Below are 14,640 nucleotides of genomic sequence, written 5' to 3'. Positions count from 1 at the left end.
GTACACAAACTTTAAAGTCACAGGTTACCCTGCTCACTCAGGAACTTTGCTTTCAAAGCCTCCCGGATGCACAGCGCTTCCCGCTGGTCTCTTCTAATCGCCCGGCTGTCTGGCTGTGAGTAATCAGCAGCCAGGCTATTTTCCTCAACCTCCCACCCCGCCATAAAGGTCTCCCCCTTGCTCTCACAGAGATTGTGGAGCACACAGCAAGCTGCTATAACAATGGGGATATTGGTTTCGCTGAGATCACAGCGAGTCAGTAAGCTTCTCCATCTCCCCTTGAGACGGTCAAAAGCACACTCCACCACCATTCTGCACTTGCTCAGCCGGTAGTTGAAGAGTTCTTTTTCAGTGTCCAGGGCGCCAGTATAGGGCTTCATGAGCCAGGGCATTAGCGGGTAGGCTGGGTCCCCGAGGATGACTATAGGCATCTCCACATCCCCAACAGTTATTTTGTGGTCCAGGAAGTAAATACCTTGTTGCAGCCGTCTAAACAGACCAGAGTTCCTGAAAACACGAGCGTCATGAACCTTGCCCGGCCATCCCACGTAGCTGTTGGTAAAACGTCCCCTGTGGTCCACCAGTGCTTGCAGCACCATGGAAAAGTATCCCTTTCGGTTAATGTACTGGGTGGCCTGGTGGTCCGGTGCCAGGATAGGGATGTGAGTTCCATCTATGGCCCCACCGCAGTTTGGGAATCCCATCGCTGCGAAGCCATCTATGATCGCCTCCACGTTTCCCAGGGTCACTACCTTTGGCAGCAGTACATCAACGATTGCCTTTGCTACTTGCATCACAACAACCCCCACGGTAGATTTGCCCACCCCAAACTGGTTCGCGACTGACCGGTAGCTGTCTGGAGTTGCAAGCTTCCAGAGGGCTATGGCCACTCGCTTCTGTACACTCAGTGCAGCTCGCAACCGGGTGTCACTGCGCTTCAGGGCAGGGGACAGCAACTCACAAAGTTCCAGGAAAGTTCCCTTCCGCATGCGAAAGTTTCGCAGCCACTGGGATTCATCCCAGACCTGCAGCACTATGCGGTCCCACCACTCAGTGCTTGTTTCCCGTGCCCAGAATCGCCGTTCCACGGCATCAACATGACCCATTGCCACCGTGATGTCCTCGGTGCTGGGTCCCCTGCTTTCTGAGAGGTCTGTGCTACTCTCAGACTTCAGGACATCACCACGGTGCCGTAGCCTCCTCGCCTGACTTTTCTGCATCTGCCTCAGGGAAACCTGTATGATAAGCTGCGAGGCGTTGAGAGCGGCCACAACTGCAGCGATGGTCGCAGCGTGCTCCATGCTCGCAGTGCTGTGGCGTCCGCGCTGTCAATGACTGGAAAAGTGCGCGAAATTATTTCCCGCCGGTGCTTTCAGGGAGGGAGGGCGGGAGTGATGGACGGATGACGACAGTTACCCAAAAGCACCCTCGACACATTTTGTTACCCAGAAGGCATTGCTGGCTACACCCAGAATTCCAATGGGCAGAGGGGACTGCGGGAACTGTGGGATAGCTGACCACAGCGCACCGCTTCGAATGTCGACGCTTTCACCGTTAGTGTGGACGCACAAAGTCGAATTACTGTCCTTAGTGTGGACACACACGTTCGACTTTGCAATATCGATTCCAAAAATTCGATGCAAGTAAAATCGAACTACTCTCGTAGTGTAGACAAGGCCCTAAATTAGCTGTTACTACTCAAGAAAGATATTGGAGTCATCGTAGCTAGTTCTCTGTAAACATCTGCTCCGTGTGCAGCGGTGGTCAAAAAAGAGAAGGGCAATAAAAATGATTAGGGGTATGGAACAGCCTCTGTATAAGGAGAGATTAAAAAGCTGGAACTGTTCACTTTAGAAAAGAGACTGAGGAGAGATATGATAGAGGTCTATAAAATCAGGAATGGTGTAGATTAAGTGAATAAGGAAGTGTTATTTATCCTTCACATAAGAAGAACCAGGGGTCACCCAATGAAATTAATAGAGAGCAGGTTTAAAGCAAACATAAGGAAGTACTTCACACAGCACACATTCAACCTGTGGAACTCATTGCCATGGGATGTCATGAAGGCCAAAAAGTACAATTGGCTAAAAAAAAAAATTAGATAAGTTCATGGAGGATAGGTCCATCAATGGCTATTAGCCAAGATGGCCAGAGATTCAACCCTATGTTCTGGGTATTCCTAAACCTCCAACTGCCAGAAGCTGGGACTGGAAAAAGGGGATGGGTCATGCAATAATTTGCCCTTCTCTGTTAATTTCTTCTAAAACATCTGGCACTTTTGGAAAACTTAATATCAAGCTAGATGAATCATTGGTCTGATCCAGTATGGCCAGTCTTATGTTCTTATGAAAAAGATTTGGGCATCATGGTGGATAATCAGCTGAATGTGAACTTCTGGCCTGGCACTGTGACCAAAAAAGAGCAAATGTGATCCTGGGATGCATAAACAGGGAAATATCAAGCAATAGAGAAGTTATTTTACCTATATTTGGCACTGGTGCAACCACTGATGGAATATGGTGTCCATTTCTGCTGTCCACTACTAATAGGCATCCTTCAGTCTTGAGGAGAGACCATGGGTATGCGCCCCTGAGAGGTAAATAATTTACTCAATTGGTTTTATAGATGCCATGGCTGTGGCCGAAGAGACCCACTAGAGAGAGACAATCTCTGCTGCATCTGATACATTTAAAGATGGTGTTTCGACCCTTTGGACTCTGCCTTCTGTGAGCTCTTTTCTCCTCTGCTAAGCTGGACCGCTTCCTCTCGTAACTCTGGAGACCTTTGTTAAGCTCTTGTTTCCAAAGACTGCTATACTGAGTGTGATCTTCCCAGTTATCCACATCCATGTCCATTTCTTTGAGGTCTCGCTTGCACACATCATTGAAATGCAATTTTGGGTGTCCTTTGGGTCTTTTTTCCAGATGCCAGTTCACTGTAGAGGATATCCTTTGGGGTGCACCCATCATTCATTCAGCACACATGTCCAAGCCAGTGGAGGCGTCTCTGTTTGAGGAGTGTTTGTATGCTGGCCAGCTTGAGCACCTCAGTGTTGGTGACTCTATCCGTCCAGGAGATTACAAAGATTTGATGAGGCAATGCATATGAAAGCTGTTGAGCCTCTTTTTCTGATAAGAGTATAAGATTCATGCCTTGCTCCCATACAAAAGTGTGCTGATAACACATGCACGATACACACAGATCTTTGTGTCCTGTCAGTTTGTTGTTTTGCCAGACCCTATTGTTCAGTCTAAACATTGTTGTGGTGGCTTTTCCAATGTGGATGCTGAGTTCCATTTCAAGTGAAAGGTTGACTGCAATAGTAGACCCCAGGTATGTGAATTCATTCACCACTTCAAGTTCATAGTTGTTGATGTTGATGGAGGGTGCTTGCTCAACTCCTTGGCACATTATGTTCATCTTTTTTAGACTTATTGTAAGCTCGAAGTCTTGGCAGGCTTTGGAAAAACTATCCAGGAGGTTTTGGAGATGGGCTACTGGGTGGAGTGTCACTGCTGCATCATCAGCGAAGAGGAGGTGTTGAATGAGGGCCTCCTGAGTCTTGATTTTAGATCGGTGTCTTGCAAGATTGAACAGGTTTCCATCAGATCTTGTGTGCAAGTAGATTCCCTCAGTTAAGAAACCAAAAACTTGTTTCAGTAGCAAGAAGAAGATCCCAAACAAAGTTAGGGCAATCACACAGCCCTGCTTGACCCCTCTATGAATCTGGAAAGCCTTGGAGTCTGAGCTATCATATTGGATTGAATCTTAGCTAAAGAGCTTGGGGGGATATCCAGTTTTTTCTAGAAACACAAATAGGCCCGCTTCTACTGACAAGATCAAAAGCCTTTGTGAAATTGCTTTGTAAAGGGGCTTTTTTGTTCTCTGTATTTCTCTTGTAGTTATCTTAGCTAGAAGACCATGTCGATAGCAGAGCTTTTGGCTCTGAAGCCAAACTGCGCTTCAGAATGGATTTTGTCTGCAAGGGTTTGAAGTCTGTTCAGAACAACTCGGGCAAAGGCTGGTGTCCACAATTCAGGAATTATGCTGAACTGGAACTGTAGTCACTGAACAGGAGTCAGATGAATCGCACAAGGGAGGTTCAGTAAGCAAGAGTCATGGTCATAGTGAGGCTAAGGTCAGAGACCAGAGGTCAGAGGTAGTACCAGGCTGGAATCAGGAGGCAGGAATCAGGGTCAGAGCCAGAGAGCAGAGACAATACCAGGCCAGAGTCAGGAGGCAAAAGTCAGGGTCAGAGTCAGGATGGGATCAGAAGACAAAGTGAAGTCTGGAGCCACAGCAGCCGAAGTCTGTGTTTCAACTTTGTGGGCCAACCCCTGGGGTTAAATAGGGCACTTGGCCAAATAGAGGGTTGCAGAGTACCATCACTCTGGCTCCCATAGGTGGTACTTACTGTGGCACCTACTCTCCACAGTGGTCCCTGGGGTTTTGCATGGTCTCCTAATGGCACTGTGGGAACATCAGGCTCTGTAGACTCAGGTTATAGTCCATAGACCCTTGCAGCTGATAAATTGGATAGGGTTTGGAGAAGAGACATGAGAAGGATTAAAAGATTAGAAAACCTGTTTTATAGTGAGAGACTCAAGGAGCTCAATCTACATAGTTTAACAAACAGAAGGTTCAACAGTGACTTGATTACAGTATATAAGCATCTTCATGGGGAACAACTAGGTAATAGTGGGCTCTTCAAGCTAGCAAAAAAAGATATAAACACAATCCAACAGCTGGAAGTTGAAGCTAGACAAACTCAGATTGAAATAAGACATAAAATTTTAACAGTCAGTGTATTTAACCATTGGAACAATTTACCAAGGGTCATAGTGGGTTCTCCATCACTGACAATTTTAAAATCAAGATTGGATGTTTTTCTAAAAGATATACTGTAGGAAATATTTTGGGGGAAGTTCTAAGGCCTGTGTTAAACTGGAGGTCAGATTAGATGATCATAATGGTTCCTTCTGGCTTTGGAATCTATGAAACTTAATGGCATGCTTGCCCTCCAGGGGATCAGGCCCCCAATCTGTATATAAATGAGCCTTATATATCATTTTGAAGAGATGATATCAGATAAATAACATGCATTTAAAATTAGAAATATCTATTAATCTATCATTATTTACAGTGGATAAAGTTTAAAAGTTTGCTTTTATCTTTTCACTATTAGGTAAGATATTACTAGTTTCAACTAGTATTTCCTATGCATTTATTAAGTGTAATATTTATTCTGGTTTTCAAAAATATTCTAGAACTCACAGTATGTAACAAACATTATAGAAAAGTGATTAAATAAGTATTTCTTGGTTGAGAACAGCTGCAGTGCAAATATTTGAGGTCAGATCATCCCTTCTAATGAAAAAACATGGGGAAGATCTTTGAGGTTGTCCTCAGTGAAATTTCCTCCAGATTACTCCATCCATGGGAGAAAGGGATTTTCCCTCACCCCTGTGCAGAAATGACAAGGCAGTCAGCTTCCCAGAAACTGAAGATTCTCCAAGTTCATCTGAAACTCCGAGGCTTCTGGCTCACTCACACTACCCTAAACAGGGAAAGGGATGTTTCTATATCATGGAAAGAGAGTATAAAATTAATTGTGGTTACATTCAAGTAGACTTCTTGAGGAATTGGTGGGGAAACAGTGCATATAGTGCATTTTCCCCTAACCATGTCATGCCTTCTCTCCACACATCAATCCCTTGCCCCACAGAAGGCCATTTACAAGATCCAGGGATAGTGCTGCAGATTCAACCATTCTTTTTCCACACAAAAAGTGGTAAATCCATGCACACAGATTATCCTTCCTGCATGGATCTCTGGGGAGTGACCTGAGTCTTGCTTAATAATTTTCCATTATTTTCCCCCTTTTATAAAAATTATAATCCAATTCAAAATATTTTGCTGATCTTGCTGTCAGGGCTACAGTCAAAAGACAAACTAGATTTTAATAAGGTCAGAAAACTGAAGATTGTGCTGATATATGACCATAATTATCTGTATTAATCCCAGTTGCCGATTTCCATTTTTCTGGGAGGGTGCTTCACCGCACAGTCACACCCTGTTCCTTCCCCCAAGGCCCCACCCTCTCTCCGCCTCTTCCCACCCCCGAGTGCCTCCAGCCCACTGCTGAACAGCTGATGGGTGGGTGGCTGGTGGCTGCTGAGCACCCACTATTTTTTTTCTGTGGGTGCTCGAGGAGCACCTATGGAGTCAGTGCCTATGGTATTAATTGTATATTTCAATTCTTTTCACAAAACATGATTTACGTGCTTTACTTCAAATCAGATCAGACAGTTCTTCTTCGAGTGCTTGCTCATATCGATTCCAATTAGGTGTGCGCGCGCCGCGTGCACGATCGTCGGAGAATTTTCTACCCTAGCAACACCGGCGGGTCGGCTGTGGAGCCCCCTAGAGTGGCGCCTTCATGGCGCTGAATATATACCCCAGCCGACCCGGCGCCCCCTCAGTTCCTTCTTACCGCCCCTGACGGTCGTTGGAACTGTGGAGCGCGGCGTAGCTGTTCTCCACTCTCCCTAGCTTATTCCGTTTATTGATAGTTATAGTTATAGTTCTAGTTGTATATAGTTAGATAGTTGTTTATTCACTTTGTTAATAGTTGTTATATAGTTAAAGGGGATTAAGGGGGTTGTCTCCCCCTTTTTCCCCCGGCGCGTGGCCGGGCTCATGCCCAAGGCTCCTGGCTTCAAACAGTGCGCGTCCTGCGCTAAGCCTATGCCAACGAGTGACCCGCACGACTCGTGTCTGAAGTGCCTGGGGGAGTCCCATCAGACAGATAAGTGCAAGATCTGTAAGGCCTGCAGACCGAGGACCAAGAAGGAGCGGGACTTTCGGCTTCGGCAACTCCTTATGGAGGCGGCACTTAGCCCGGACACTCCATCGGCGCGTCAAGCCCCGGCACCTAGCGCCTCGGTGTGCAGTGCCCCGGCGGCACCGACCATTCCGACCACGTCGGACAAGCCTCCACGGCACCGGACCCCGTCGGCACCGCACTTACAGCAAGTGCCTCGGCGCCGTTCATCATCCCCGGGACATAAAAAATCCCATAAGACGGGGACTGCCGTACTGAAGACGCCGGCTCCCCCAGTGCCGGGGGTAGAGCCGCGTCCGCCTGTGGAGCACCAAAAACAGGTGCCTCCAGCACCGTCGACTCCGGCTCCGAGGCCGTTGAGTCCGGTGCAGACAGGATCACCACCGCGACCGGCGGTGATACAGTGCCTCCCGTCGACCCCAGAGACCTTCGCGACGGCGAGAGACTTGATCGCTCTCACGGAGCCGGCACCGCCCCAACCACCGGCACCGTCGGCACCGTTGACTCGTCTGGTCCAGTCCAGGGGGAAACCTGCCTTGATGCGCCCTCCATCGCAGGGGCTGGAACCACGGCACCAGTCCAGGTCCCGAAGCAGGTCCCCACGCCGCTCGCAGTCCCGGCACCGGATATCACCTCGGCACCGGTCGTACTCGCGGCTAAGATCATCGTCGCGGCACCGTTCTACGTCTCGGCACCGCTATGATCGTCGGCACCGGTCGACATCGAGACGTAGTTCTCGGCACCGCTACGATCGACGCTCGACGTCAAGAGGCCGCTCCCGGCACCGGGCCTACTCAAGATCACATTCCAGGTCCAGGTCGGACTCTCGGCACCGACGCGGTCATCGGCACCGATCCCGATCTCGGCACCGTTCGCCGGCACCGCACAGGGACCGTTCATCTCTAGACCGGCACCGTACGGCACCGTACCTTCCGGAGCTCGTCTCGGCGCGGTCGGCACCGCCATGGCCATCTAGATCAGCGTCCCGCTCCTCCGATGGGGCATCGAGATCGGCATACCCCCCTCAGGGGCAGGCCGATCATCCGGACATGGGCCACTGGCAGGAGGTAGCGGAGGATCCCGTTCAGGGACCTTCGCACTGGTCGTTTTGGACCCCGTGGGCGTACCACCAAGCGCAAGGGGCTCCACCACCATCAGCCTCTCGCTCGGTGCACTCTGAGCGAAGGGCCCCAGAGTCCACCATCTCTCGCCCTCCTCCAGGGGGCATGGAGGCTTCCGTGCCCGCACCACCTGACGTCCTGGACCCAGGGGCAGGTGATGCTCCGCTCCAAGGCTCATTGGACCAGGTCCCGCCCTTGGATCCCTTGCCACCTGAGGCATCTTCCTCATCTTCCCCAGATGAGGCAGTGGCGGGCACAACGAGCACAGGTCCACCCCCGATAGATCTCCGGGCACACCAGGACCTATTACGTAGGGTGGCATGTAATATGGACCTTCAGGCAGAGGAGATAGTGGAGGTGCAAGACCCCATTGTGAACATCCTCTCTGCGGATGCCCCATCCAGAGTGGCGTTGCCCCTGATCCGCACGATCCAGGCTAACGCCACTACGATATGGCAAACTCCTGCCTCTATCCCACCCACAGCGAGAGGGGTGGAAAGAAAGTACTTTGTCCCCTCAAAGGACTATGAGTACTTGTATACCCATCCCCAGCCGTGTTCACTGGTGGTGTCATCAGTGAATGCAAGGGAGCGCCACGGTCAACAGGCCGCAGCGCCCAAATCGAAGGAGGCTAAGCGCCTCGATTTGTTTGGCCGTAAAGTTTATTCAGCCGGAGGGCTGCAACTTAGAGCGGCTAACCAGCAGGCGCTCCTGAGCCGCTATAACTTTAATTCCTGGAACTCTATGGGGAAGTTCAAGGAATTGGTTCCCCAAGACTCCAGGGAGGAGTTTGGGGCCTTGGTAGAGGAGGGTAAGAAGGTGGCTCGGACCTCCTTGCAGGCCTCCTTGGACATAGCGGACTCGGCTGCGAGAACCCTGGCTTCAGGTATCGCTATGCGGAGGATCTCCTGGCTTCAGGTTTCGGGTTTGCCTCCGGAGCTGCAGCAAACCTTACAGGATCTGCCTTTTGAGGGACATGGATTGTTCTCGGACAAGACGGACTCTCGTCTGCAGAGCCTCAAGGACTCGAGAACAATCATGCGCTCCCTGGGGATGCATGTTGCGGGTCCCCAGCGCAGACCATTTAGGCCCCAGCCTCAACGTTTCTACCCCCCTCCACCTCGTCAGAGACAGGACTCTGCCAGAAGGCGGGGGCGAGGTGGTAGGAGAAGGTGGACTGGCCCTCAACCCGGTCAGAACCAGGGGCCACCAAGGCCACCTTCAGGCCCCAGGCAGAACTTTTGAAGGTGCGGTCGAGGACGGCGCCCCAGTCATCCCCCAGGATCCAACCCCCTCCTTTCGGGATCGCCTTTCCCATTTCCACCGTGCTTCGTCCCTTATAACCTCGGACCGTTGGGTCCTTCGCACGGTAGAGAGAGGATACGCTATCCAGTTTTCTTCATTCCCCCCCTCCCACCCCCCCCTCCCCGTCCCTCTTCAGGGACCCTTCTCACGAGCAACTTCTTATACAGGAGGTTTCCACGCTCCTATTGACGGGGGCCATAGAGGAGGTTCCATTAGAGTTAAGGGGCAGGGGATTTTATTCCCGTTACTTCCTGATCCCCAAGTCCAAAGGGGGTCTGCGACCCATCTTGGACTTGCGCGGACTCAACAAATTTGTAGTAAAGTTGAAGTTCCGCATGGTCTCTTTAGGGGCCATTATCCCTTCCCTCGATCCTGGAGACTGGTTCGCCGCCCTCGACATGAAAGACGCATACTTTCATATTGCAATTTACCCGCCTCACAGACGCTTCCTGCGATTTGTGGTAAACAAGGTGCACTACCAATTTGCAGTCCTTCCCTTCGGCCTATCCTCGGCCCCAAGAGTGTTCACGAAATGTATGGCTGTCGTGGCAGCATACCTTCGTCGGCAAGGGATACAGGTGTTCCCGTACCTAGACGACTGGCTGGTACGCGGTCGCACCAAAGAGCAAGTTCGAGCTCACGTTCACATAATAGTGCACACATTCAACGAGTTGGGCATCCTACTCAACAAGGACAAATCCACTTTAGAACCTACCCAGAGAATAGAATTCATCGGCGCAGTCCTAGACTCCAGACGTGCACAAGCCATCCTGCCAGACAACCGCTTTTGTACCATCACGAGCCTTATTCAAGGGCTCAAGGCCTTCCCAACTACCACGGTGAGATCGTGCCTCACCCTGCTGGGTCACATGGCTTCCTGCACGTACGTAACCAGGCATGCCAGACTTCGGCTTCGCCCACTCCAGACCTGGGTGTCATCGATATACCGCCCACATCGGGACAGCCTGAACATGGTGGTCACGGTCCCGAACTCAGTCCTGACCTCCCTCACCTGGTGGCTAGATCACAATGTGGTTTGCGAGGGGATGCCATTTCACGCCCCACAACCCTCTCTGCACCTGGTCACAGACGCTTCATCTCTGGGTTGGGGCGCCCATCTCAACGAACACCATACCCAGGGCCTGTGGACTGCACCCCAGCTAGCTCTGCACATCAATGTTCGGGAACTGATGGCGGTGCGCCTGGCGTGCCAGGCATTTCTCAATCTCCTACGTGGCCGCTGTGTGTTAGTTCTCATCGACAACACCACGGCCATGTTTTACATCAACAAGCAAGGAGGAGCACGTTCGTCAATTCTATGCCAAGAGGCCATTCGCCTGTGGGACTTCTGCATCGCCCACTCAATCCATCTCACGGCATCGTTCCTCCCTGGAGTCCAGAACACTTTAGCGGACCGACTCAGCAGGTCCTTTCAGACGCACGAGTGGTCTATCCGTCCGGACATTATACATTCCGTCTTCCAGAAGTGGGGATTTCCCCAGATAGACCTGTTTGCATCTCGAGACAACAGGAAGTGCCACGTGTTCTGCTCCCTGCAAGGTCGAGCTCCGGGCTCCCTCTCGGATGCGTTTCTCCTTCCCTGGAAAGACCACCTGTTTTATGCCTTCCCTCCGTTTCCTCTGGTCCACAAGGTACTGCTCAAATTGCGCAGAGACCAGGCACAGGTAATTCTGATCGCTCCAGCGTGGCCGAGACAACATTGGTACACCACACTGTTGGAACTCTCGGTTCAGACACCGATCCCGCTTCCATTATGTCCAGATCTCATCTCTCAGGACCACGGCCGGCTGCGTCACCCCGACCTGCAATCTCTTCACCTCACGGCGTGGCTGCTCCATGGTTCACCCAGGCAGAGCAACAATGCTCACTCTCGGTCCAACAGATTCTGTTGAGCAGTAGGAAGCCCTCAACACGAGCCACGTACTTGGCCAAGTGGAAGCAGTTCTCCTGTTGGTGCGAACAACGAGCCACGTCCCCGTTACAGGCACCTATTCCTCTCATATTGGAATATCTCCTCTCCCTAAAACAGCAGGGGTTGGCGATATCTTCAATTAGAGTTCACCTGGCCGCTATATCAGCCTTTCTCCCAGGGGAACTCGCGTCCTCGGTATTCTCTAACCCGATGGTCGCTAGATTCCTCAAGGGCTTAGACCGGATGTACCCACAACAACGTCAGCCCATTCCGACGTGGGATCTCAACCTGGTTCTCTCCAAGCTCACAGGTCCTCCATTCGAGCCACTGGCCACCTGTTCACTTCTGTACCTATCCTGGAAGACAGCCTTCCTCGTAGCCATCACCTCAGCAAGGCACGTTTCTGAACTCAGGGCGCTTACATCCAAGCCCCCTTACACAGTTTTCCATAAGGATAAAGTGCAGCTTCGTCCACATCCTGCCTTTCTCCCTAAGGTGGTTTCTCCATTTCATATCAACCAGGATATATTTCTCCCGGTCTTTCATCCTAAACCACATGCTACTCGCCAGGATCAACGTTTGCATTCTCTGGATGTACGCAGGGCCCTGGCTTTCTATATTGACCGCACAAGGCACTTTAGAAAGACGACGCAACTCTTCGTTGCAGTGGCCGACCGAATGAAAGGCTTACCGGTCTCCTCACAATGCCTATCCTCCTGGATTACGTCTTGCATCCGGACTTGCTATAACCTGGCAGGTGTCTCAGCACCGCACCTCACCGCTCACTCCACGAGGGCCCAAGCTTCCTCGACGGCTTTCCTGGCGCAAGTTCCGATCCAGGACATTTGTAGAGCGGCGGTTTGGTCATCAGTCCACACATTTACAGCTCACTATGCACTAGTGCAGCAGTCCAGGGACGATGCTGCATTCGGATCTGCGGTTTTGCACACAGCAATGTCTCACTCCGACCCCACCACCTAAGTTGGGCTTGGGAGTCACCTAATTGGAATCGATATGAGCAAGCACTCGAAGAAGAAAAGACGGTTACTCACCGTTGTAACTGTTGTTCTTCGAGATGTGTTGCTCATATCCATTCCAAACCCGCCCCCCTTCCCCACTGTCGGAGTAGCCGGCAAGAAGGAACTGAGGGGGCGCCGGGTCGGCTGGGGTATATATTCAGCGCCATGAAGGCGCCACTCTAGGGGGCTCCACAGCCGACCCGCCGGTGTTGCTAGGGTAGAAAATTCTCCGACGATCGTGCACGCAGCGCGCGCACACCTAATTGGAATGGATATGAGCAACACATCTCGAAGAACAACAGTTACAACGGTGAGTAACCGTCTTTTTCAACACCCTCACCTAAAGGGGAGACACAGTCATGAGGAAGGTGGTTACAATTCATTGAGACTGAATAGGTCTAGCTGCCCAAACAATGGAGCAGCCATTAGGAGGGCATTTTCCTGGATAGACCCTGATGAATGCTCCTGCTCACTAGGGAAAAAAACAACAACACAGACCCAGATTTCAGAGTAGCAGCCGTGTTAGTCTGTATCCTCAAAAAGAACAGGAGTACTTGTGGCACCTTAGAGACTAACAAATTTATTAGAACATAAGCTTTCGTGGGCTACAACCCACTTCTTCGGATGCATATAGAGTGAAACATATATTGAGGAGATATATATACACACATACGAAGAGACTCTCACTGTCAGAGACAAGCGGAGGTGTGGAGAGAAGAACAGTAGGTCATACTGTGAATGGTGACCATGATGGGTCACAGAATCTCTGGGCTTTCTAGGAGAATGTAAGTCAGGTCACTTCTGTTTCTGTAATTTAAGAGGAAAACCCATGCTGAAATGTTTGAAATGAAGAGGCACATTAGATGAGGCTTCTTAACATGTAGGCTTTTTAAAAAAATATATCCTTTTATTGTGTAACGCTTTGTGCAAATGCTAAATAAAAATACTTTTTTTAAAGAAAGCTGTTGGTCAGTCACAAGATCCTGAAGGGAAGAAATGCAGGTGCCCTGTAGGGTGATAAATTGTTGGTATCCAAGTCCTGGCCTAAGAGTAAAAGAATCACAAGACTCCAACCCAAGACAGGTCACACCTCAAGGGGTGCCAGAGAGACCAGAAAGGAGGTAGTGGTGCTGCTAGCCCCATAACCTTGTCCCAGGAAAGCTGACAATGTGGCTTTAAATAATTCCATTGTTTTTTATCATAATTTTGTGAGTTAAGGCTCGAGTATTAACTTAATACTAAATCAGTTATTAAGAGACAGACCATATGATTTTGTGTACCAAAGAAAGCTTTTGGTGTCAAAATTCGAAATATATCAAGAATGCATTAAAGAAAATCGACAAGTAAATGCAATAATTCTTTGGCATCACAGGCTTTAATTTGCTTAATCCATGGAGACCTCTTGGCACCTCATAAGAAAATTTTGAAAAACTATTCAGAAGCAATTTATTTTATATTTTATTGTTATATTCTTTAACACCATTCACTTCCACCATTTCAATTATTGGGGATTTTTTGTCTCTTTAGTGCTCCTCCTGCTTAATTCTTATTTGAAGCCATAATCCTCTTTATCACATCATGCCAATTTCCCAGTAACTGACAGTGATGTCACAGACAGAGGATTATGACTTCAGGAGACAAATTGATTCTATGGTAGTTTTTACTTACATGAAATTAGTCTTCCTGAAAGTGCTGGATTAAGAATACTGGAGACTGAAATTCTCTATGCACAGAACAGTTAGAACACAAGTAATGTTCAAGTTTCTCTAGAAATGCCTCTCAGTAATATTTTTAATGGATTTCACGCTGGAATGAGAAGGCAGTAGAATATGCTTACCCGTAAAATCCTTAGCTTATCTTCTGAGGGTACTATTTCTGAACAGTATCATCATTTCTGTGATGTGGACACCTATTTAACAGGAACTGGACTGAAACATAAACATTTCACACAGTCAGAGTTCTCTGAAAGACATTACTTTCAATCACTTTTGACCTCAAATTTATGACTTAAAAGTGAAAGTTTCAAGATGTAATTATCCAAATATCCTGACCTACCCTGTCTTCCAATTCAGCTGGTTTTAAATATATTTGTGGTTGCATCTTTAAAGCAATGTCAAATTTCAGTGAGTTATTTAAGGGAACCTATCCTCATCCGTGTGTATGTGTATGTGGGGAGAAGGGGAGTATGAGTTATGATTGCACAGTTTAATTTTGTAAAAAACAACAACAACTGCAAAACAAAAATACAAGGAAAGATTACAACAAAGGGCTAACCATTTTATAGGCAAAGGCTGTCCACTGTTATAGGCTGTTAAAAAAGGAGACCTCACTATTATAGGACAAGCTGCTGAACTAATGAAAACATCAATCAGATGTTTTGTTAGTGGTCATAATATTACCTTTTGACATCGCTAGATC

At 49.2% G+C, this 14,640-nt stretch overlaps 1 protein-coding gene across 1 annotated transcript in view; it reads left to right on the top strand.

The window, feature by feature from the left end:
- LOC135974716 (uncharacterized) overlaps positions 1-14,640 on the top strand; it is a 618,001-nt gene that overhangs the window by 508,142 nt on the left and 95,219 nt on the right. The window lies entirely within an intron of this gene.

This window comes from Chrysemys picta, chromosome 1, assembly GCF_011386835.1.
Source record: "Chrysemys picta bellii isolate R12L10 chromosome 1, ASM1138683v2, whole genome shotgun sequence".
Classification (NCBI taxonomy): domain Eukaryota; kingdom Metazoa; phylum Chordata; order Testudines; family Emydidae; genus Chrysemys; species Chrysemys picta.
This window is presented reverse-complemented; position numbering and strand designations above follow the sequence as displayed.